This window comes from Falco punctatus (assembly GCF_963210335.1).
Source record: "Falco punctatus genome assembly, chromosome: 3".
Lineage (NCBI taxonomy): Eukaryota > Metazoa > Chordata > Aves > Falconiformes > Falconidae > Falco > Falco punctatus.
Window position 1 is genome coordinate 105,890,263 of NC_137582.1, and position 25,308 is coordinate 105,915,570.

At 49.9% G+C, this 25,308-nt stretch overlaps 1 long non-coding RNA gene across 3 annotated transcripts in view; it reads right to left on the reverse strand.

The window, feature by feature from the left end:
- The window catches only part of LOC308060914, a 41,010-nt gene extending 15,983 nt beyond the window's left edge, over window positions 1–25,027 (reverse strand). Inside the window, exon 1 of one of the 3 annotated variants that reach the window (XR_013926965.1) lies at window positions 2,882–25,027. This is a non-coding gene — a long non-coding RNA (uncharacterized lncRNA). Of the gene's footprint in view, window positions 1–621 lie in introns of all 3 variants that reach the window. The other 2 variants (XR_013926966.1, XR_013926967.1) reach the window with 2 other exon arrangements.
- Between the last annotated feature and the right edge of the window lie 281 nt (window positions 25,028–25,308).

A 25,308-nucleotide genomic window follows, 5' to 3' on the forward strand; every position in this document is an offset into this window, starting at 1 on the left:
TGTTAGCTCTACTTTCCCTTTGGATCCGAGGGGAAGCTGCCATCCCATGGCTAATTGCCTGAGTTCATTGTTCCTAAAAATTTCCAATTACAATACAACTCGGAGCCTGACAAGTGAAAGAGATGGGAAAGCAGAGCAGCAGCAATTGGCTGTATGTTAATTAGTCGGCCTTATCTCAGGAATGTGTTAGCCTTGATTGAGCTCGAAGTGTTGGAAGGAACTTGGCAGGCGGGAGCTGCCTGGCTGGCAGCGGGGTCGGGGCTGCAGAGCCGTGCCGGACACGCTAGTTCCACTGCCTTGGGCTGGCATTTGGCACCCCGCTATGCTAACCTATGCAAAATAGCTTAAATCAGCCCCAATCTAACCAAAGCTTTTCTGCAGGCCAGCAGGGTGGGCAGGCAAGGACAGATACAGGTGACAAAAGTGCAACTGGAAATTTGAGCGGCAGCTGAATGCCAACGGGGCTGCAGGAAGGTTGGTATGTCCCGGACAGGGAGTTATTGCTGTATCGGCTGAATAGCTCCGGCTGCCTTCCTGGAGCGGCCTTTGGGCATCCCAGGGCTACAGGCAGGAGCCTGGCCATGCCCACCCATCAAATGGCCAGCCAAGAAGCTGCCTCACCAGTCACAGCTCCCCAGATGAGCCTTTACCTCCCATGGAGAGATGAGGAGCCCCTGGAAACACACGCCAAAGGCAAGGTACCCACGGAGAGACTCCCAAGCCTCCGTGCAGCCAGGCTTAGGCGAGGGTAGCAAAGGAGGGAGCAGCGTGCTATGAAACACCTCCACGTTGCAGACCTGCCTGAAAGGAAACACAGCATAAAACCTCAGTTTCCAGCTTTTAATGCTGAGACAGAGACCTAGGGATCAACCATCACCTTGTCTCCCGAAAGGTGCTATGTCTGCATGTACTTCATTACCTCGACTGGCAGAGCACAGTTTCGCTTCCCACGACAGGCAGGGAGCGGACACCCTTTGCTGCTGGGCATCGCTCCCCCGGGGAAGTGCATCAGCATCACCAGGTGCCCAGCTGAGAAACTGCCCTGCCAACAGCAGCAGGTGGTACACAGTTAAAAATGAGGGGAAAAAAATTGTTTTTCTTTCAGATTATTGAACCAACTGTAGTAAAAACTTCACGTTTAATATGCATGACCTGCTCCATGCACTCCACTCTAATAAATTGGTGGAACATCTTGCACAGCTAAATCATTAGGGGGTGGATGAAACACTAGGGGCCAGTTGTAAATGCAAGAGAAAAAAAAAAATTAAACTAGGCACATAAAACATGAACCAATTTTCTCATCTCGGCTAATAGATTTTAAATGGGAAATCTGATCATGGATAAGCACTGAGAATATGAAAAATTCAGCGTTGCTGGGGCCCCACCTGGATCTGTAAGGGAAGGGCGAAGTGTGATGAATGCTCCCAGGAACACGATCGAGGGCATGAGCCTTTATTAGCTGTTACATTAAAAATCTGCTGCCGAACATCATGCTTTTTAGAGCTTTCGTTTAAAGGTGTGTTGTAGCTTGCTGCTTCCTAATTACCTTGTATGTTCTGCATAATTTTTGTTTTTAATTTCAGATGGGAAAACACCATAAACTTACTAATTAATTACTTTTTAACCCCAGTGTACCAGCTGAAGCACATGCTTCGCCGCACAACCTCTCCTCTCCACAGCACTCCATGGGAAATTGTCCTCTGAGCCGAGTGCTTGGGCAGCCTGAAGCAAAGCAGCTGTATTTGCAGGGGATTTCACCAAAACCCCTGGAAAGCAAAGGAAGGAGAGAACAGGAAGCTGGTTAACCTGACTTTTGGCTACAGCTGCAGCCGCTCACCAAATCCAGCCCCTTGCAGTGTTGTGCCTGGCCACAGCGGGGGCTGCTCAGGAGCTGAAATTGCTGCGGAGGTGACATTAACCACTGATTGATGGACTTCATATTTCAAAAGCCCACGAGCTGCTGAAGAGAAAATGTTTAGAGAGTCTAAAGAAACTAGAAGCTCCACAGTCTCTGTGTGGGTTTAAATAATAAAAGAAAAAGGCAAAAAGGAAAAGGAAGGAGCCAGCTCTGACAAGACGACTGCCGGCTTCCCGGCTGGCCCTGGGGCTGGCTCCCAAACCCACCATCCCGTGTCTCAGTCCAGAAGTTTTCAGAAGCCTCCACAGGTTTTTGCAGTCAGCCCTTCTCCCTCTGCTCCTCCTAGTCCTGCCATCTCTCATTGAAAATATCTAGATCAGGTTTCCTTCATTCGGTCACAGTGCCTGTCCAAAACCCTCTTAGGTTAAAGGCAGGGCAGACTGATGAATCTAGGGGGGTTGGAAAAAAACCAAAATAAAAACTCGGGCTAGCCACAGAGGTGAGTGACTTGCTTTTTGGCATGCCCAGCTGGAAATTTGTTTTTCCTTTGTTTTTAGGGATCATTCATATTTTCATCAACTTAAAGAGCAAACAGGCAAATGCAAAGTTAAGATTATTAAATGGGAATATATTGATGAGAAAATAAATAGAGGTTTAATTTCCTTTGATTCCTGGTGAATGCATGTTAATGAGAAGGTGGGGAGCTCAGCTCTCTTGACAGAAGCAGGGGTAATGAGAGAACGCCTGGACTGGTGATGAGGAAGGGGAGCACCAGCGCAGCCCGCCATGAGGCTGCCTGATGGCTTCTGTCCCCATCCCATCCCACAGGTGGCAAAGGTCTGGGAGTGATGTCTGGGTGACCCCGGTCTAGGGGCGCATCCCATGGGGACCACGGCCGGTCCCTCTTGGCACCTGCTGTGCCGCGCCACACGCTGCCAGAGCCCCGGTAAGCTGTTTACGCCCCTCACACTCCGTCAATCATTTTTTCATAGAGTTGGAAGATTATAGCTTCTTATGTGCTACCTCCAGTCCAGCTTGTCACGGGAAAACTCCAGGGAGAAATTCACGGAGATGTATTAAAGCCATCCAACACTTTCTCCATGGCAACTGGGACCGGTACAAATCCCATCAGCCCTGCTTGGAGCAGGATGAAGCTCCTTCGCAGTCCTTCCAGGCACCCGATAACAGCAGATAGAGGGGAAGCATCTTCATTAGCTCGAGATGCCTCACAACTATAACACACAATAACATTTGATTAACGCTGAAGCATTTATTACTTAGGAAATACATTTTTCTGAGGTTCCTTGGCAACTCATGCTTGCCCTGGCCTTTTCTCAGCTTGTCTGAATGATCTTACGTTAACAAGCATACCTCCGAGGGCTCGAGCAGACAGGGAAAGAGAAGCGATGCAGTCAGGCAGAGTGCAATCACAGCTGCATGCAGGACACCACTAGACTGCCTGACAAAGATCAAATGACAGCGTGTTTATAATAATGCATATTTAATAACACCACTATTAGTTTTAAAAGTCTTGATCTTTGGTTGTTGTGTTTTCCTCAGCATGGTGGGAGCCTCCAGATGAAGGAGGAGAGGGAACTCCTGCTGCAAGGAGCAGATTTCAAGCATTTAATACTAAAAGTCACAGCCACGCCGTACACTGCAAGGTCTTTAAAAATAGCTTGAGCTTTGTGTGTGTGCACAGACAACATTGCGAGCGAGAGGGATGTCCTACATTTCCCAGCTTGCTTAATCCCTCAGACTGATGACAAAATCCCCACTCATCCTCCTGGTAGGTGAGCTCCCCGTTCCATCTCAGAGAACAGCCTTTCCCATAATTACGGGCTTTGCCTTCCCCAGCAGCCATGGGCTCAGGGCCCTCAGGCCGTTTCTGTCCGATGCAGCAGCTTCCCCAAAGCAAGGCATCTCCCAGGGTGCTGGAGCTGGCTGGGTGCTCAGCGGAGCTGAGTTTGGCTGTGGTGCTGAGCAGGTCTCCATGAGGAACCACACTGTGCTGGGTGGCAACCTCGGCATGCCACGGCATCGGCCGCGCTGCTGGCACAAAGCCAAGGGGGTACAAGGGCATGAGAAGAGGAGCCTTGCTGATGCTGTCTGGCCAAAAGCCTTGCTCTCCAAGGAAAAAACAGTTGTTCAAACCACTGGAGCAAATCTGCAATTTTATTTTAACTCAACCTACCACCAAAGTGCGAGGGAGCCAAACCCTTTGAAGTCTGCCATGTCCAATCCATTATTAATCACTGTAAATCTGGTATAATCTCTACAAGCATATTCCACTCCCTACAAATAGACTGGTGCCAACTTGCTCTAATAAATCCTGCGTCAGGGCGGCTATTGTATCTTCTCTTCATGCAGCATTTCCCAGCAGGAATATTTAAACAATAACAGTCTCTATTTGGTGCAGTCACTTTTGTCTTAGAAGACTACGGTCTAACGTGTAACAGATTTAGAGCTTACAGAAAGGCTTGGATTTATGGCATGCTTTCGTTCCAATGCTTTTTTGTCTCTAATAATCCTTGTGAGGCGTTAAATGTCTCCATCTGGATTCCTAACTTCATGCCAAAGCAAGAAAACTGTTCTTCTTTCTACCCAAAACTTTGGGGCAAATTCCACAAGTTCTGCTGAGAAGGATCACTACTAAAAAAAGCAATTTAGCATTGCTCCCCTGTGGACTAAAAACAACTTGATGGTTTCTCTAGAGAGCACTGGGATGGTCCATGGAGAAAGAGAGGAAGAACACGTGCACAAGGAGCCCTCTTCACATAGTGAGGAGTTTCCCAGGCCAGTACACAGCAGAGTTAGCAAAAATCAGTGAGTTACCTCCTCCCACCTTTGCAAAGCAGACCTCATGGACACAGGCAACATCATATGAATCTTTCCCCTACAATGAGTTTTTCATGCAGCCTACAAGGAAGTCATTTGCTGCTTAGCACTTGGGAGGAAAGGCAATGCTGTTGTGGGTAAGGTAGCACAGGCTGCACAAGTGGCCCATGACATCAGCAACATTCACAATGAAGGCTTAAAGTCACCAGTAAGTGACTCAGAGAATTCTGGAAATACCTACCAGGATCAGTCTTTTACTCGTATGCAGCCACACACTTGGTCGTGGCCAAACAGCGTGGCTGCCGCAGCGGTGGATGATGCTCCAAGGCAAGGCAAGGCTCTGCTCTCAGACAGACTGCTTCCCCACAGGCAAGAGATACCAACCAGTGAAAAAAAACCCAAAGTGAGAACAAGGGGAAAAAAAAAAAAAATCAACCCCAAAACATGCACTGTCCACAAAGAATCAACCACCAGACTGTAGAGGGAGACATGCAAATGAAGGAGGTTTATGACACCATATATAAACGAGCTGTGCATACAGACAGTTGCTGGAGCTTTATCACCTCTTACTTTGCTTGCAGTCTATACCAGACAGCCTCCTAATTTGTGTGAGCACCTGGCAATGTTTGTTTTGAGCAAAGCCCACAGGCAAAGCTGGTCTCCCAGAGGAACCGGGAAGCTCTGAGGTTTGACAGAGGCTCTGACATCACCCAGACATGGGCATCAAAGAGTCTGCAGCTTTGATGCATGGCTCTGAGTGTGTCGGTGTCTTGTGGATGCCAGCACCAGGAGCCCTTCTTTCCATGCTGGAAAACACTGGCACCAAGCAGCTCTGGGCAGCACAGCTGCTAAGGGACAGGGAGGGAGCTCGGGATGCTCCTGCGGGATGCTCCGGGACATTCCTGGAACTGCTGCCCTGGGTCTTTGCAGAAGGGTTTAACCAGCAAGATGCCGAGGGCTCCTCCCCTGCTCACCAGCCACCTTGATCCGGGAGCCCGAGCAGTGCCTACAACAGGGCTAGTGCTGGCCCTCGGTTGAGGATGCTCGCCGCGTGCCTCCTTGACATGAGCACAAACAACCTGGAGAAGGAGCTGTGAAGGCTGTTAGTCCAAACGACAGCTTGTTTTCTCTCTTGCTGACAAATGAGTCGGAGCTCCAAAAGCAATTTAGTCTGGGAATAAACATCCAAGTACCCACTGCTAAGGCAGAGGCACTAAATGAGCTAAGCCGAGGGAGGCTGCAGTGAACTCGGCTTCCAGGCACTTGGTTTTCACTTGACTTCCTCAGCTGGCAGCTCACAGCGGACTAAATGCGCTCCAAAAGGAGCAGCTATTTCCAACCCATGCCAAGGACTCTGGCCAGAAAATGCTTTTTTCCTCCCCTGACGCTGCTCATTAATTTTGCTTGTTTGTTTTCTTTTTTTAAAGCTTTTGCTGGTTCCCCAATTAGGATGCAATTAAAAAAAAAAAAGAAAAGAAGGAAAACTCGAGGCACAGACAATTCAGGCGGATCCCTAGCGTGGGCAGCAACTGCCAAGACAGCCAAACCCCTCTTTAGCAATGGTGCAGACAGCCAGGCCACCACGTCTTCACCTTCCTCCTCCTCCTCCTGCCAACGTAACTCTTTTAGTGCCTTGCCTGCATTGATAAATTGGCAATAAAAATGCACAGGGAACTCAAGACTGATCGATTTATTTCAGTATTTCTGACACAGTTGCCACAGAAGCCGAGAGCTGGGGAACCAACAATGCAATTTCCTACCAGAGAAGCGGCGAGACACTGAGCATAAATTACGCTTAAATGCCACATAGATAATGAGGCAGCATCCATGATGATTTCTCTCCTCTTTTCTTGAATTGAAAACACTCTGAGACACCCATCTGATGAAGGAGCTGTCATGCCACAACCTTTCCAGCAGGATCAGGCCTCAGCAGCAGCATTTCCCACCACTGATGCTGCAGGAATGGAGCTGGGACACCCCAGAACCAGGATACCCCAGAGCCACACTTTCCTCCCCCATGCCCCCATCTCTGCAGCTCTGAGGCCAAAGCACATGTCTAACAACTGAAAGTCCGAGTATCAACATTCACCTTTTGGGAAGCAGTTGGATATGCCGCTTCCAGTGAAGAAGGGTATTAATTTCTGTGCTTGTAAGAGACATTCGAGGCAGCTTCCATCATTGCTGGGGAGATGTGGTGGAGCTGATGTGAGCTGCCTGCTGGGAGCCAAGAGAAAAAAAAGAGGATATTTTTCTTTTTTCATTTATGAAAAGAAAAAATAGATCTTGTGCGCCTGCTCTCTCAGGGCAGGTTTCTAGCTCGAGTTCATAATTTCTACCCACTTCCCTGTATTTACAGTCCTTCTCAAAGCGTGTTTTGAGCAGTGATTTTGGCAACTAAACTGCTGGGGGCATTCCCTTCAGTTCATTACCAGGCACGTGCGTGATCCCGGGGATCAGATTTTCTAATGGTTCAAATAAGGCTTCACTGTAGTGCCTTGAGTGAAGTGGTGACTAATTGCATCTCTTGGGGCTCCCACCACTTCCTGGCCCTACTACCCGGTTGCAAGCAGCTCATTAGTTTGCTTCTGAAAGCCTGGTGATGGCCAGCTGGGAGCAGGATGTTGCACAGCACCCCACATGCTCCCCTCCTCTTTGCAGCCTCCTGCATCTGACACCTCTGTGTGGGTTTACTGAGCTCCCTGAGCCCTCGCACAGAGACAGAGATGGATATTTGGCCAGGTTTGCTATCCCCAGCCAGACTTTACAGGCTGGGGGTTGGTTACGATGTGCAAAGAGGCAGAGTAATGCATCAGGTTGGGTATGGATGCTCAGCATCAGATCTGCCGGGGCAGAATGTGACCCCGGGAGGTTCCCTTCACCCAGGGGTGCTGCTTCACAAGGGCACACACCAGGTCTTTCTTGGAACTTCGTAAAATTTACGTGCAGAAAGAAATTAAAGGAAGGCTCCGAGCAAGACCTGCGTTAACAGCGTGAGCTTGGCTGCAGTAACTAGCTTTTCCAAAAATATCCTTCCTCTGTCAGAGATGCTCTATTTTTAGAGCTATGAAGCATCACATTGACAAGTGGCAGGGTCAAAGCTTACCTCTAAACTTCTGACATTCCTTTGCCCTTGCACAAGCACCTTGGTTTTCCAGGTGGCTATTGAACCTAACGACACACAGCACTTGCCGCGAGACCTGGCTCTCAGCTTGCCCCAGAGCTTCACCACCCCAGAGCCACACGGGCAGGGGCAGCTCTGACACGACTCCACCCGATAGATTGCTTTCTTCTTTTCCCCAAGCAGTTGACACGTGTCTGGAAAACAATCTATAATTTAAAAACCCACAATGAGATTTCCAGGTGGATAAACTGCCGTTCTGTGACTTTTGTATAGGAAATGTATGTGCTCAGGCAAAGGAGTAACTCCCCGGCTGTTTGGATCCTTTTCCCCTGTTCCAACAGATATGGCAGAATAAGGCAGGTTAATTAAATTATCACAGATCTGAGAGCTGCTCGACAGCAATGGAAATAGGGGAGACACCAGTTAGAGCCGTAGGACTGCCGTGTCAGCACAGAGAGCGAACCGAGCACATAGCGTGCAAAATTAAAAATCTAGTGGTTCTGTCACTAGGAATAAAAGCCATCATTTGCATGTTAAAACACCTCAGCTTACAGGAGCAATTTCCCCCCTTTTAACTTTCTTGGTCGCACAGTTTCCAGGATGAATAATGCAATGAAACACCTCATCAGCGATACGTACTAAAAAATGCAATAGGACTTCGTCCCCACTCCAAACCTACACATCTTCTGCAGGAAGCATATCCATCAAGACACCTAAATACCTGCTGCCAGCAGTTTTTAAAAGAACTTTTTAACTGTGAAGGGTCAGGAGGAAACACCAGTCTGTGGCAATGAACCTGCCAAGCTGCAGGCAGCTGCCTCCAGAGGGTCCCTGCCCTGCCTGGCTGGGGCTAAGCATGCCTCCACAGCAGGTTTTAATTCTTAAAATGCAAAGAAGTTGCATCCACTCAGCTCATCGCATTCATAATGATGAATAAAATAATGGGAAAGCATCGTCCTGACTGATGTGGAATCCACTTTCCCCAAGAATGACCACCGAGACATCAGAAGCCCTGCCTATTTGTCCCCATTGATGCTAATGGGATTGTGTGTCTTTAATAATGCCCCTAATAATTTTCCCATTGCTCAGATTCCTGCCTGACAGCTTTCCTGTTTGCCCAAATTAAAACACAACATCTGCAGACTTTTGTTAACAAGATCTCGCATTGTTTCCTCTAGGAATAAACAAATTAGCTCATGGGGGAAGAAAAGCCATTGCCGTCAAGCTGGTTCTGAAGTCTGGGAGCCGATTACATCAATTTTGAATAATCTAGATTACACCATATTTTAAAATGTCCTCTTGTCTGAGGAGGAAAGAGAATTAAGTGCCAACTAATTGACCAGTCCCTTGCAAGGGGCTGCCTCACAGAGGCCACCATACCTGGTGCCTCCACAACAGCCAAAGGTGGTGGAGATGTAGGCGAGCAGCTCCTGCCCTTTCCCAAGCTGCCTTCCCACAGGCACAGCCGACACCAGCCCAGGCTGGGCAGCAACATCCCTGCCAGCACGTGCAATGGGACAAGCTGGTGCTCTTCTGCTGCAGAGCAAGGACAGGGCTTGCTTGGAGGCCACCCTGTTACCGCTCCCTGCGTGAGGCAGTTCTACCTTCCTCCTCCAGCTCCCATTCACTGCAGAATCAGAGGGAAATGCAGCTTTCCCTGGGCTTGTCCATTTTGCTCTGAATTAAAAAAAAAAAAAACAACCAACAAAAAACCCCCCACAAAAACCCAAAACAACAAAGCTTTTCTGCTCCAGAACAACACAGAGAGAAAGAAAGGCCAGGAGAGCACTGAGAAGCAGCTTGCCCTCTGATGAGGTGATTGATAGCTTCACCCTCTGCCATCAAAGCAGTTTCCTCTGCAGCTGAGTTTAATTTCCCAGGCAAGTGCTGCACCCACCGCCCCAACCCCAGCTCCTGCTGAACCCGCTCCTCAGCTGGGGAATCGTTATCCCTCCTGCTGCTGCATGACAGAGGCTTGGGTTGAGGCGGAGTATCGTGACATGTAAAGGAACCCCCACATCCAAGTACATGGAGTATTTTGCTTTCCATGTCCATCAACACATAAGCATCTATTTGTAAGTAATGTACATCATCTGCTTAACAGAAGTAACAAACCTCCTCTTATGTGCATTTGCCAGTGTTTATTAGTTTTTACTTTTATTATCATAGAATCATTTAAGTTGGAAAAGACCTTTAAGATCACCGAGTGCAACCATTAACCCAGCACTGCCAAGTCCATCACTAAACCTTGTCCCCAAATACCGCATCTATGTGTTTTTTAAACACACACAAATCTTCCACCAAGCAAAAGGATAAGAGCTTGCTGGATTTGATTTGCCCCAAATCCCCATGTGCCATGCACCTATTTACAGGTACATATCTCAATTCTGGAACGGGTAATGATGTGAAAAATATTTCTGAAAGCAGCATCGTAACAGGTATTGAGGGAAAGGTTATCATTCCTGTTGCCTCCAAAACGACTGCAGCGTGCTTGTGATACCGCAGGACCTGACCTGAGACCACGCACACCCAATAGCATCAACCAGTTAATGCCAACAGCACATAACAGAGCTCGGCATGTTTGGGAATTCCAATAGAAGTGAGAAACTCTATTTGCCAGAGGCTCAAAGTGGGCGCTGGCAGCCTGGCCGGTGGTGCTGGTTGCTCCGGCACACCAGCGCTACTCAAGGAACATGCATTTTCTATCAATGCAAATTGTTCGCTTGCAATAGAAAATCAAATTATTTCCATTTATACATGTTTAATGAGAATTTCAAAAGCGTATAATGCAGCTAATGCTTCCAGGCTGCGAGCAGGCATCTGGAGCTGGAGATGAAGAGGGCTGCTGTGCCGCTGGCCCCTGGCCCCACATCATCTCCACCTCTGTCTCTCCACCATCACCTCCCGCAGCTCGGTGCCCAGGGGTCACCACTTCAGACGTGAACAGCATCTTGGTCCCTCTGCTCCCTGTGCCCAGCCGCCCGCGGCAGCGAATGGGTGGTACGGCCCAAGCTACGAGACCAAAACTCGCTTATTAACAAGCTGTTAAATAATGAATAAGTTTATATATAATTGCTTCTGTGTACACAATCTTGCATTTTTCAGAAAACTATCATCACTTTTCAGTTAGTTCCACTCGAGGAAACAAGGGCTAACGCTTTCATTTGAGCAGATGCATATTTATGATGTGCTTGTTCTGTCTGGGGCTGGGGAAAACCGGATTATTCGGCTTCCCAGCGTGCGAAAAGTGGGTGGTGGGGGTGGCGCGTGCTCGCCTGTCAATGTTGTCCATCGGCCACCCTGGCTAAGTGGTCTCTGAAACACCTGAAAGTCTGGCCACCTTTGGGCTGGCAAGTGGGTCACACATCAGCTCGCCACTCTGAAACAGCACTAGGACTCGGACCCCTGCTGCTGCAAGCACCTGTTGCAGCATTTACTATTTATCTGTTATTTATTTTGTCTCCCCAGGGTGGGGATGGATGAAGCAGGGCTGGGGAGAAAGGTGCGGGGAGGACAACGGCACGAGGTGACACGCATCACCTGCTGCAGTGCTGGTGCCAGGCAAAGTTCTTCTTTTCTCTGCTTTTCCAGAGCCTTGTGCTTTCCCCGCTGCCCATAACTCATCCTCCAAAACCCATTATCATCATTTAAACTGAAAATGGCCGCAGTCTGACAAGAGAAAACACCTACAGACATTCAGACAAAATGCCTGTAATTACCATCTGTGCCATCGTCACAAGCATGCGGTCAGGGGCTGTACGGGGGCAGGAGCGCTCGCCCGCTATGCCTTGAAGAAACAGCTTTCAGAAAAGCTTTTGGCTTCTGCCATTGTGGGGTGCTGCAAGGTGCCTCGATCGCTGCTGAAATGAGCCATCGAAGGGGCTGTTGGAGTTTGTTGGGTGCAAAGAGCCAGCAAACAGGAGGGTTTCAAAAGAGCTGCATCCCCATGGAAGCGGCAGAGGTGGCTGGCTCTGTTGTGGGGTGCAAATCCATGCCCTTGGAATGATGTGCCTCAGCGCTGCAACAGCTTGATGCCAAAGCAACCTGAAATGAGCAGGAACCTTTTGATCTCAAAATATTCTTTCCATTTTACACAACTCTGTGACATGTGGCTCCTTAGCTGCCGCATTCTAAGAAGTCCTACAGCAGCCTTGGCTTGCTGTGGAAACCAAATATTTTGACTTTGCTGTTTATTCCTGTTTTTTTAAAGTGTGTTCTGAGTGAATAATAAATATGTTTCTAAGGCAGCTGGTGCTTCTTCCTGTAACGCACAAGGTAAGGTAGAAACAAACATATTTGCTTTTGCTCCATCTATTTATACAATAATAGTAGTTGCGCTTTATAACAGCAAAAAAAAAAAAAAAAGTAATTACTGCACACGTTCTCACAAGCCATAATTAACACAATGTTTAAGCATACACTTAAACACATCACTGTTCAGTAGCAGTTTTGTTGTGGGCTCTGCAAGGGCTGCCAGCTGCTGGCTGAATGGGGGCAATGCCCTTCCCAGTTCACCTTGTGCTGATCGAAAGCCGACATTCACACACCTTGAAAACCTGGACGTTATTTTTATCCCAACCGGTACGTGGTTGCAACAAGTCTCAGCCACCGTAAGAGCTGCATCTTCCTGCAGAGGCGTTTGCAGGGGGGAGAATGCCAGAGGAAGGGCGAGGATGAAGCTGTGGGTGTTTGCCTACCCCAAGTGGATGCTGCCCTGAGGAGCATCTCCCGACGGAGCTCCCCATCCTTGGCTGAGGGAGGAGGAGATGCAGATTTAATCGCATCTGAAAAACCGCAGAGGGAACTGGCAATGTCACCGGCCACCAGCAGAGCACTCTGGGCACTGCGTACAGCATTTGGTAGCAGTACAGCATCAGTTCCTGTATTGTGGAGAAGTCACAGAGCAGGTGTAAATACATTAGTGCAAGGCACCCAGGCACGGCAGTCACTCCTCCTTGGCTCTAGCCACCTTTATTTCATTAGCCGTGACTTTCAAAGCCAGGGAACATCGTGCCAGTGAAAAGCCAAGCACCAAACCAGCGGCTGCTGTGCCCTGAGCCTGAAGCAGCAAGGCACAGATCACAGCAGGGGAAGCAACCTGACCTTCCTTCTAGCCCCCTCCTTTCAGCCTGTGCCCACCAAGTGCAACAGAGGTAGACAGAGGCTTTAAAAAGAACCATCTTACTCACTTGCTTGTAATCAAGGCTTTGCTAACCCAGGAGATTTTTTGCTTTTTTTCTGTTTTTTTCCCCTTTGTATTGGCAATAACATTAGCTCAGTGAAACCATAATTAAGATAATTAGATGAGTAATTTTCTTATTAACAGATTGCAACCTTTTCAACAGGCTTTCCTGGGTTTCCCCCCTTTGAATGCAAGCTCCGTGTGCACAAGCAGGAAAGCGTTGTCTGAGGATGGGGTCGAGCGGCATGACCTGCACCTCTGCGCTCTCCTCCACCAGCAGGGCCAAGCTTGTGCTTGATTCCCCGCTGCTGTGCCTGGGGAGGAGCAGCTGAGCCCACCACCACGCCGGTCCTGGGGAGGGTGGCATCCCCGTTCGGGGGCTCAGGGAGCACTGGTGTGGAGCGGGGAGCTAGAGCCAGGCATAAGCTGCTCTATTTACATAAGCTTCTGTCGTCTTACCCCTCAGTCTAAGGTACTTGGATGATGTACTCCTTTGTCAATCCCGTAAGTAGCTGGAATTTAATTCCTGACTTAATATTTCCCTGGATGAGTATTTATAATGAACTGAAGCAAAAAGATCATCTTCCTTGGTGGAAGTGGAACAAGCAGCTCATTGCAGATACTCCTGGAAGTGCAGAATAAGAAACTGGGGCCAAAAGGTGCGATCTGCACTCCAGGAAGGGGCCAGAGCCTGTACTGCTGCCGGGGTGCAGCCAGGAAAGCCAGTGCTGCCGGCAGCCTCCCCGCATCATCACACGTGCAGCTTCCCTCTGCCGTGACCGGTGAGTTGGGATGGAAACAGTGCTGAAATCACTGGATAGAAAATTAAAAACTCCTGGCAGAATATGCCCCCATCTTTCACTTTCAGGAAAAACAGCTGCTGCTTGTACTCGGGAGACTCAACTCCACTCTAGAATAAATTCAGCATTGCCCTTTTCCACTCTGAATGTAGACTAGTCTTTTTTTTTTTTTTTCCTTTCAATTATCCCAGTCTGCCCGAAAGTAGGTGATACACAGGCCACGAATGGCTCTTCTGACCCGTGCAGGGCAGGCTGGTGTTTACACCAGGGCACAGGCTGCAGGGGCTGAGACCTACCCGCAGCCGGGGTGGGTGATGTGCTGCCACCTCACAAGATCCCTCCAGTTCCCTGTGGCTCCGTGGCCTCTGGCAGCAGCGTGCCAGTGTGGAAGGGAGATGCCAGGAGCACTGGCACCAGCATGGCTTGCGTTCGGAGGGTCAATCCTGGGATGCACAGGCATCCTCACTCAGTGCACTTTGCTGAGGTTTCCATGCTGGCAGAGCCACAGCACTAATTGGCTTCATTAAGGCACAGAATTCCTGTGATTGGTAGCGTACCTGCTGGGAGGGATGCAGATGTCATTTCAAATCATCATTGTCTCATGGCAAAGGGACTGCATGCTCTGGCACCAGGATCTCTGCACTGAAGGGCTGCAATCCACCCACAGCCCAAACCCACGCTGGCAAACACATCAGGATGTGCAAGCGGGAAGGCAGCAGCCCTGCTGGCTCTGTAATTGCTGTCACAGCTGACAGCAAACCCCTCCAGCCGCATAGGAAGGGAGAACCAAGAGCCCAGCACCAGGTTGGGCCGTGCTGGCTCCCTGTGGACCCCAGCTGTGGGCACTCAGCACCGCGGCCCTTGCCTGCCGGCTGCCATCCCGCACCAGCACTGTACGACTGGGCTGCCCTTTGGCCAACACTTCAAACCTCCCCGAATCCTACCCATGACTCAGCACTGCATCCAAACCTTGGAATCATCTTTATTGCTGCTGTGGTTTCCCAGAGCTGCCTGAGAGGAAAAGAACCTGCAGGTAATTAACAAGGGACTGACGGCCTCTTGCTTTTCCCACCCTTTTCCCTTCAATCACAGACGGGGTCTGGCTTTTCTGCAGCCTGCATATTTCTAAGGAAAACACCAAAGTGAAGTCTCAACAGCTCATCACGATGGGAAATCGCTGCCGTCCTCACCAGAGGAAACAGCTGGTTATTTCCCCAGGGCAGTTTCCCCTTCTGCAGTGCTCAGTTGCCTGAGATATCTTACTGTGGTATTAAAAAAACATGGATAATTAGTGCTGTTCACCATCATAATAGTTTCAAGAATCAGCATCCCTACTTTCTGCAAGAAACATATCCCCAGGCAGTTTCCTTTGCATATAAGCACACAAAAAAGTTCAAGTGAGGAAAAATCGTATTGGCAAAGTACATTTATATAGAGGAATTATTCTGAAAATTCCTGAGTGTCCAAACTCATTGCAGGAGATTTGAATTATAGAACTATAAGCAACAAGTTCATTTTGATCCTCCAGGCTAAAAAGTTATAATTACCGCCTGCACCATAGAACTGGCTTTTAATTAAATAAGCCTCAGAAGGGAGGAAGATTTGCAAGGACCCTCCCTCGCTTACATAAGGCAGCCGGCCTGAACAGCCACCACCAGGGATGCTGTGATGGCTCCTGAGTGAATTCCATTAAGCGAAATTTCCAAGAAAGGAAAGGGGAAAATGGGAAATTAGGCAAGTAGGCAGCCTGTGGCCAGTGGCTCAATCTCATATTTGGTGGTGCGAAGAGCTATTGCAGCCAGATGAGCTGGCAAGATGGTTGGTGTTGGTGAGTGAAGCTGCATTTCTGGGTCTGCGGTACCCTGGGTTATGCCGATAGCAGCTGCTGCAAGCACTGGGCAGCCCGCTCCCCCTGCACCTGGGCATGGGTGTCCTCCCTGGTGGGACCCGGCCTGAGCACACACTGGGAAGGCAGCATCTTTGCAAGGGCTGGCTTGGAAACCATTGCTTCTACTTTCTAAGTCTCCAGAATAGCCTGGCCATATGTCACACTACCTGTTGCCCGTATTATAATAGGCCAAGTTTATTCACAAGAAGCATATGTTGCGGTACCGAGTGTGGAAATGCCACCTCTCACAGTTGTCTCTTTCTTCGCACTTTAAAAAGGCTGTAGGAAAAGATGACATATGGCACCTCAGCTTATGACGGTTTAATCGACACTGGTAGGGCCAGGGAAAATAGAGCAGAGTGGCGTTCCCCAGGGCAGGCGCCCACACCCGGTCCCACCAGGATGCTGCCTGCTGCCTCCTGTGCCCGCGGGTGCTGTTACCTGCGGGCGTGTGCAGTGCCAGAGCTGCCCCGGCCAAACCGCAAGGCATCCACTGGCGCTGGGTGATAAAATAAGCCGATTAACAGGCTCCTTCTTGTCAACGCCGAAGCTGAACCTCTAGTTCTTCAAATACATAATTAAAGCACGCGTGCATAATTACAGAATTTTCTTCCACTTCAGTGATGGCAGAGGTCTGGCAGGTGCTTATGTCAATGTCATTGTTTCCACTGTGTTCATCTGAACCCGGGCGCAGCGTGGTCAAGGGCAGAGCCAGGGGCTCACCACCAAGACCCCTGTGGCAGGGGCTTTGCCAGTGCCTGGGGCTGGCACCGACAGGGCTCCCAACTGGGGAACGCTCCAGGCAGCACTGAGGCTGGCGGTGCCTCTGGAATGACAAAACTCTCCCACTTGCTGTCTCTGAGAAAAGCAAAAAGTCGTGAGAGGTTTTATGAGTGAGTGATGGGAACCGTGCTTTCGCTGGATTGGGAGGGTACAGGGACGGCTGTCAGCACAAATACTTTGTGTAACTGGGGAAGCAAATGCTGCTATTTTCCCTTAATATCCCAAATTATCTGCAAATGCCATTGCTGTCATAGTCTATAAATACTGGCTGTTCTCAAAGCCTCCTTCTCAACAGCCCTCCCCAAAGCCCACTCCTCCCTCCAGACCGTGCACCAAATCTCACTGTTCCCTTTCCAGGGGCGACAAGCGGCACGAACAAAACCAGTACAGAAATGTGAAGACCCAACTCATCATGCCCCAGACCTGGAGAAGGAAAGCTGGAAAAGCTCTGGCTACAGGGAAGCCACAGATCATGGGAATACATCCATCTCTGCAAAAGCACCTTGGGGAGGTGATAGGCACCCCATAATCACCACTTTATTCCAAGGAAAAAGAACTTTCCATCCTGACACTGAGCCAGCAAGAAAACAGAGCCCCCACTGAGGCTGGCTGCGCAGTCGGGGGTCCAGCAGTGCCGGAGCCAAGCCTGGGAGTCACCTGCAGCAGTGAGCCGAGCCCAGGGTGGGAAGCACTGCCTCCGGAGCAAACCAACCAGTGTCCCCGGAATGGCCATTGTCCCTTCTCCAGGCGGAACCATCACTGCTGAGGATCTTTGCAAAAATTAGTTCCTGTAAGATCTGAGGAATCTTTCTGCTTCTGCACTGAGCACTGGGAGTGAGCCTATAAATCCAGTTAGTCACACTCGCTGGATTACATTGGACCTTGTACTTCTGCTTTTATTAACAAGATTGTTTACTATATAAGAAGCTTTATATAACTGTGAATCATGGGTGATTTGTAGGACTGCACAGATGGGAGTTGCCAACCATCCGTTTTGTCTGTGCTCGCATCAACCTCCCGCTCCCAGCCCAAACCTAAAAAATAAATAAAAGCCTTGCTGTGGTAATTAAATGTCTGGCTCTAACCCACTTCTGTGGTGCTCTCGGTATGGGACTTGAGTCTGATATTCCAGTTTAACACGTGGGTTAGCATCAGTGCTGATGCAGGGATGAGGTTATCCCCAAAAAGCGTTGGCCATCCCACACCTCTCCCTTGATGAGATCCCTTGGGAGTGAGGGGAGACGTGCCAGACAGGAGACTGCCGCACCCCAAAGCCATCGAGGCTGTCAAGTGGCGACAAAGTAGTTACCAGCTACCTCATCTATAACATGCGGGGACTTGAAGGCAAAGTCGCCAGGACTGAATGATGTGCTGCCCGCAGAGCACCCATTAGTCTTGCCCAGTGCCATTAGATGTCTGTTTTATCACAACAGGGGAACCTCCAGACTCCCCCTAATGCTCTCTGGGCTTCTCTCTGCATCCCTTCTTCCCCTCGATTTACACATCTTTTTAAGTGACTCTGCAAAATGGCATTTACGTAGCCGAGGCTAAGCGTCGGTACAAGGTGACAGGTGGATAGGAAGCATCAGTTAATATCTCTAGCAGTTCACTGCATCATTTTTGGTAAAGTGCTGATCTTTGCAGAGGAGTTTGTAGATCTAGCACAGCAGTGTTAATTTAAAATTCATGTACAATTTCTCAGTGAGGTGACAGGACCCATGCCTGGGGCTCAGCAGGGCTCCTACAGCTCGCCCCCCCCCCCCTCCCCCCCAGGCAGCTGGGGCATGGCTCCCATGCAGGCTGCCAGCGCTGGCACCGTCCTCCCACCCGCCTCACCGGGACCAGCATGAGTGGAAAGCACCAACCCGCGCGAGCCTTTCCCTTTGTACACAGGCAGCCTCAATCCTCAGACAGAGTTAATTCGTTTACCATCATTTATTTTACCTATCAATCTCTGTGAACTTAACTGATAGCCTTGTTGCTCTGCCACAGCCCCGCATAACTCATTGTGTCGGCACATCCACACAATGAGACATCATCCAAGAGCACGGCGGTGGTGTTCGGGATGAAGGCAGGTTGAACAGCCAGACTAGCTCCGGGCTGAAGACGACTTGCAGGGAAAACATCAGGAAAAGACAGGATAAACACTGGCTCAGCCTTATTGAGCAACAGGGGGACCTGCGGACCCCCAGAGCCAGGGCGAGCCGAGCCAGGCAGGAGCTGCTGCCTCCCCGCAATGCAAGTCATATCAAAGCGCATGTTCCCTGTGAATTCCAGGAGTCTTTGGGGAAACACGTGAGGCCTTCCCAGCCCCGTGGGCTGGCTCCGGCAGACCCACTCAGCACTGCCAGTGTTGGGAGTCACACTGCAGATGACGACAGCAACAACTTTGGGATCCTTGTGAAACAGCCTGCGCAGCTATTTATTATTGCACTAGATTTGGACCACGGATTTAGATATGCGTTGAGTCTGAGCCTCCAAGCAAAGAGTGCTAATTAGCACATGCAACAGAGCCAGATTTTAATTAAACACAGCTTAGTGAGAAGGACCTGTTATAGACAACTCTCCTTGTAGGAGAGAGATGGGTGCAGGAGCGTTTCAGAGCAGGACCGAGTTCAAAGGGGAGGAAGGCACTCAGCCTGCCTGGGTCGTTGCCCCAGGACAAGGGTCCTGCAGCAGGAGGGCTCAGCCTGGGGCAGGGTGGTGGGTGGGCACTGCTACCCTCCCAGGGGCCAACCCCGAGCCAGGTACCCACATCGCTGGGACTGAACAGAATGGTGGGGCTCCTGCTGTCTGCACCCCTGCCTCTCCTGCCCACACTGCCTCCTCTGCTAACCACAGGCCCTTCCTTGCCATTGCAAATAACCAAACAGGCAGCACGGAGGAGGGAATAATATTAATATTAAAAAGGCATTTATAGTTTTAATCAAGCTTTGGGGGGGGAAAGACAGCTTAACATGGCACTTTACACAGTTGATAAAATGTTTGACATTTACTGGTGCCTGTAATGAATCTTGTCTCAATTTTTTCTTTTGAAATGCCACTCCAGATACTCTATCTATCTGTAGGGTTTAAAAAGCACTTATCCAACAAAGCGTTATCACGACTGGGAATATGAAAGGGTGGCTCGGCAGAGCACCGCCAGCTGCCGGGTTCACTGGCACTGGAGTGAGCACTGCAAGGAGTTTGCAGCAGGAGGGGAGAGCCAGGGCATCTCCTTGGCCCCACTGTAGCACAGCCCAGCAAAACACCACCATTTTCCCACTGGTTTCATGACACTCAAGGGGGGGTCCCCAGGTTCTTGACTTACTCTGCTCAGTTTGCTCCCAGGACACAACTCCCAGCTCTGCCCATGCCCCCTGGGTCCCCCTTGCACTCATCCCCCAGCCAAACCCTCCCTTTTTTCCTCTTACAGATGACAGCCCTGGGATATTTGCTCAGTCACCCGGTACCCAGCAACCAAAAAGAGATGACAGCCCCAGAAAATGGCACATTTTCCTTTGCTGCCACCCTCCCTTTCCCCCTCACGTGCTTTAATGATGTCAGGGAACATGACCCTGGCAGCAAAGTTGGCATTAGCCTTTGAAATCCGCTCTTCCATGTTGGATTGGAAAAAGGCATCCCACCTTGGGATCATGGCTTTACTCTTTGGCAAACCCTCCTCCTGGTGCCAAAATGCAATTCAGGCGTTATTCTGTCAATCCTTTCTTTTCCACAATGTTTATATTTTGGCAAAAGAAGCGGCAGCAATGTGGGATTGACTCACCCAGTGGCTCCAAACTCTTCTAACACCTCCCTGGAACCCCATCAGCCTTTCAGGAATATTAGGAGCTGAGTGGCTATCGCACCACTGCAGCATGGCATGCAGGGCTTCAGGCTTGGATGCAGGTGAGCACCGAGCTCCTGGGATCAAGCAAACCCAAGGGTTTTGGAGGTGAAGGAGGCTGGAAGTTTACTTCATCCCACCAGAAGAGAGGGGATGAGCCATCCTGCTGGCTCCTGTCCGCTGTGGGCCAAGCCCCGACCTTGGCTGCCCAGCTCTGCCCGCAGGCAGGATGCAGCGCGGCGGCAGGGGCTGTGGGTTTTATCACTCCACGGCAGTTGTCTTGTGTAAATACAGCGGACGCTCCACAGCTACTAAACAGGCATTTATCTAAAGAGTGTTTCTGCTCCTGTCCTGGAAGGACACTGCGGTGGGAAGTATCAGCAGCAAACACACAGGCAGCCTTTCCTGGCTGCGCAGCTCCATCCCAGGCTTCCCTTTGAATAGGCACTTGAACGTCTTTCTCTTCTCTCTTCTCTCTTTTTTCTTTTTCTTTCTTTCTTTTTTTTTTTTTTTTTCCTTTTTTTTTTTTTTCCAGAGGAAAGGAATGAATTATTCTATGAAAGTTAGTGCCTGTCTCAGGAGCCTGGTATAGAAAATTAGGTTTTAATAGCTTCAAAATTGAGGTTCTTTGGGTCAATAGGACAAGATTCTGCCAGTGAAATGACAGACCCATAAAGGGAAAAAAAAAAAGCAAATATTTTGTTACTCATCAGAGAGTCACAGTCCAAAGATAGCAGGCAGGAGCTTAAAATACTGCTGTACTCTTCGGGCTACTGTAATGTTTAGTCATAAGCTCCTTTTTTCTCTTGTCTGTATAAATATACACATATTAACTTTGGGAACAGAGCACTTGGCTTTCTGTCCTTGGACGTGCCTGTGAATTCCTGAAGTTACCACTGGAATTGGAAAGTTTGCTCTAAAATAAAAGCATTCTGCCTTTCCTGATCGCTTCACAGCTGCTGCTCTCGGATGCTTCCTGCCCATGAGCCGGGGCCCTGAGGATGCACGTTCAGACAGAGCAGCTCACCGACAGCCAGTGCAGGAGCCGACCACAGCTTGTGGCACTCGGTGCTGAGTCTCTCAGGTGTTGGAAGGCCATGAGCTGCTGCAAAGAGAAAAGCTGCTAATTCAGCCAGCAGTGAAACCGCTTCAGCTCACGCAGGATGGAAAACTTCCAGAGAACTTCTGCCAACGAGTACTGGAATTATTGACTCGTTATTAAAAGGATGAATAGATTACAATTATTTCTAATTTCATATTCAGAGATCATTACCGTCCTTAAGAAGGACAGATAGGGAGCCCTTGAGATCCTGCAAGTTACTTTAAATATTCATAGGGCCCAGAGAAATTTCTCATGGTTTGGATGGGCTGTGATGGGGAAAGTGCCTCCAGCTGAAGGGACTGGGCTGCTTCTCCCCTGACAGCCACTGGTTCTTGATGGAGCATCCCAGCCCAGGCACTGCTGTGCCAGTCACCCAGGGCTCAGCAGCCTGCACCAGTGGCAGCACTGGCCTGGCACTCAAAGCTAATACCCTGTCAAGGGACTGTCCACCGGAGGCAGGCACCTCAGTGTTTTTTCCTGGTCACTTGCTGCTTTGTGCCTGTTCCAGGTTTTAGCTGTGGTGAGGCGAGACAGAGGAAGGCCACGGCGCGCACGTTCTCGCCCTGATGCACATCAGTTCGCTTGCACCGCTGCTGTGGAAACATATCCCGAAGGCTCCCAAAGCAGCTTTACCACTGTAGAGTAACACAGACACGGCTGCTGCTCCGCTGGCTGTGAGTTTCCTCTCGTGAGTGCCAGTCCCATCTGAGCTTCCACTTCTCCAGACCGATGCACAGAAACTAATGAAATTACCTCCGCAAGCCTGCTAAGGGCTGCAGAAGCTGTCAGCTCGGGCAAGCTCCCAGGGAAATCCACAGGCTGAATTTTTCTATAGGCCTTTTATTCACGAGTGGCACCAGGTCGTCCCTTCTACATCCCGTGATAAGGCTGGAAACGCTCCCCAGAGTGGAGAACGGATGATCTTGGGTTTCTGCTCACAGCACGCCTGGACTTGCTGAGCAGGCAGCACGCCCAGCTGCCTGGCGCCTCATGCTAGCAGGATGCTTTAGCAAAGGCTCTCTTCTAGGTCTTTCCTCAGCCTTTCTCCAGGAAGAAATAAAGCTCAGATAGTCCCACCATTCTGTCAGCAGCAATAGAAGCAATCTTATAATTACCTAAGCCAGAAGCTGCCTTTTTTCCCCCCTCTTAATATCCATTGGCATAGGAACTGAAGGAATAGAAACACTTGCTAAGGAGATATTTAGTAATATGAAAAGACTTGGAAATCCACTGTTGATGCAAAAACCATACACCCCCAAACTGAAGCAGTTCCTCTATCTGTCTTACCCCACCCAACCCATCACTGAGCTGTACAGCAGCAGTGGAGGGCAGGCAACCGAGCAGTGGGTCAGGCTGGGTCCAGGCTGGCAGCTGCCCGCATTTAGGCCAAAGCTGATTTGCTCCATCGCTTCCCCCCACGACTGCTAAATCAGTACATGGCAATGAGTGTATTCATGTTCCTGGTGTTTCCCCACTCAAAGTTTACAGCTGTGCTAAAGACCTCCGTGGCAGAATCACTGCTGCTCCCGTGGGACAGCACCATGCCTGGTGATGTGCTGAGCAAGGGACCAGGACACATCGCCCGGCGAGAGCCGCTCTCCTCCCACCATGGGCGAAGGCGTGCAAAGGAGTGTGATGGGGAACCAGTGGTGTATGCCCTGAATTACACCTACCACGCACGCTTCCCTAATGTACAGAAATATCACGTTGCTTTAACTATTGCATCGAACTTCTGTCCTCCAATCAATGCCCAATTTCCTTCCAAGGATAAAGCTGTACATTATTTTTGGCTGACCAATTCAGCTCAGGGCACTCTAATTTTCCCCTGTGCACTCAGAGGACAAATGCTTCACCGTGATTGCCTCAGAGCAATGACAGAACAAGCACATTTCTAATGGCTGGCATAGCGCATACAAAATATATTAAATGTATTAACTTTGGCACTTGCTGGGTCTCGGGAGAAGCTCTCGGAGCTGCTCATGTGCTTTGCCTCTGCTCCCCCAGCTCCTTTCTGCTCTCCTTCTCTGCCTGGAAAATTCTCTGTCCCCGAAACTGTGGCTGGCTCGAGGTCACCAACATTTGCCAGCAGCTCATCTCTGTGCCCCACTGGGAGCTGCCCTGAACCACTCAGTGGGCAGGAGAGGCCAGTGAGGCTCGCAGATGGTGCTCAGCCATCCCAGTGCGGCAAAGCAGCTGAGCGGTGCGGGCTGGGAGATGCTCGCCGCTCCCGGGCGCTTGCACGATACTGGAGCCAACACATGAGCAGAGCGAGGAGCATGGGAATGCATCCAGGACAACATGACCAACTGCTCTCTTGGCGCAGTAACACCCATATGCGTAATGTCCAGATGCTTAAAGCCTGGCCGGGACCTGCTCCAGGCTGAACTGCCAGGAGCCAGGCTTTTGGAGCAGCAAGGTGGGGGACAAGTAGAGTGGGAAGTCACCTTCTTGCCCCGATGTCAAGGGTTGAACCGGGCAGCTGTTGTGCAGCAAAGCTGGTGGCAGGGCAGGACCACCCAGTGATGCCCAGCAGGGAAACACGTGGGGGCTTTCCCACTGCCCTGCCCAGCATCCCAGCTAGAAACAGGGCTGTGCTGACCTGAGGAGCAGCCACCAGCTGCAAACCCACCCGGCCCCTGCGTGGGAAGCGATCCCCAAGGCTCGTTCTCTGGCCACACGCAGCCCGGGATTGTATTATGTTTTCAGTAAAAAAAAGTGCTGCAAGATAATGCCCTGAGCGGCATCTGCCACGTGGGCTGCTGCTGTGAAGATGGGAAAATTGCCCTTTGTTCTTCAGAAATAAATCTGAGGGAAAGCCCTTTATAAGCAGGCAGCGTTCTCTGGGGGCTGCCAAGGACTTCACAGGCATCACCATGAATAACAGTTTATCTACAGAGTTTCATTCAAAATGAAGCCTCAGACATGGCCTAAAATTATGGGGACGCTGTGAAAATGGCTTTATAAACTATTGCTTTTTCCTCTATGCGGATCAGCAAAGTACAGGCCAGACAAAAGGCAGCTGAGACTCTAAATGTAATAAATAAGTCAGCGGAGCTGATAAAAATAAAGGATGAAATATAATTCAGCCATTCGGTGACAGATCCCATCTTAGCTGTGATATAGGGTCTGTTGAAACTGTCATTGCTTCAGGAAATTAAAGAATGAGCCCATTAGTAAGGATATTTAAAGATGTTCATATTAAGATTATGACTTCCCAGACTCAGCCCGTGTAGGGAACTTGCTCTATTCGAAAGTCATTTTTCACAGTCCCTTTTCAGTCCTGCTCCTAAAACCCAAAAATTGTTGGGGGGGGGGGTGTCACAGAACGAGGTGGGAATGGGGTTATGTGGGTGCCTCGCCTGGCGTGGCTGGATGCAGCACCCAGCTCAGCTGGTGGGTGGCCACAACAATGGGAATAACCTGGCCTAAACCTAAAGAGAACGTACACATGGGCAATTGGTCCCAGGAGAGGGACCCTAACCACTGCCCCCCATCATTCCCCAGCACGGCAGCACCAGTTCCCCGGGTCTACAGTGGGGCTGAGGTGTGCGAGCCCCTTGCACGCACACGTGAGCCCCTCACATGCTCCCTCACCTCTTGGGAGCCACAAGCAATTGCTGTCACTTGCTTCCACTAGCAAATAACCAGCGGCTGTGAAGTGCGACGGGGAGAGCTGCAGCGAAGGGCGTGTGTGTGTGTGTGTTTGTGCCTGAAGGGTGAGGGGATGTCACTTAAAACAGAAAAACAATGGTTAAAAAAAAGGTGAAGGTCTCTAGTCCCGGTATGTTGAAGAACTGATGGGTAATTGTAATTAGCTTTCAGAATTTTTAATTATAGAAGGGGGTATAAATAATCACAAAGCACAGCTTTGCTAATGAGAGTCCTTGTGCTAAGAAACACAGGGATGCGT